Source organism: Plectropomus leopardus, unplaced genomic scaffold (assembly GCF_008729295.1).
Source record: "Plectropomus leopardus isolate mb unplaced genomic scaffold, YSFRI_Pleo_2.0 unplaced_scaffold38642, whole genome shotgun sequence".
NCBI lineage: Eukaryota > Metazoa > Chordata > Actinopteri > Perciformes > Serranidae > Plectropomus > Plectropomus leopardus.
The window spans coordinates 1-243 of record NW_024642286.1 but is presented as its reverse complement, the minus strand read 5'-3'; the positions used below and the strand labels follow the sequence as shown (position 1 = coordinate 243).

Genomic DNA, 243 nt, shown 5'->3' with positions numbered 1-243 from the left:
TCTTTAGTAAAAGGCGAAAGACTTGTGCGCTATGAAGAGAAACCAGACCATGTACAGCCCTCCGCACCGGAGCGGCCAAAGACCCTCGTGGTCCCAGTCATTACGCTCACGGTGAGCCTCGCTTGTGCCGCCTTCCAAATCGCACTGCCATAGTGCATAACATGTTTACGTCGTCCGTATGTAAAATACATTTGGTAACAAGTCCCCCACTCCCCGGGACTGCCACCCCATTGATACGTTTGT

The 243-nt window shown here is 52.3% G+C and overlaps 1 pseudogene; it reads right to left on the bottom strand.

Moving 5' to 3' along the window:
* On the bottom strand, nucleotides 1-51 carry LOC121938960 (annotated as a pseudogene; the record flags this gene model as incomplete).
* Nucleotides 52-243: the final 192 nt, after the last annotated feature.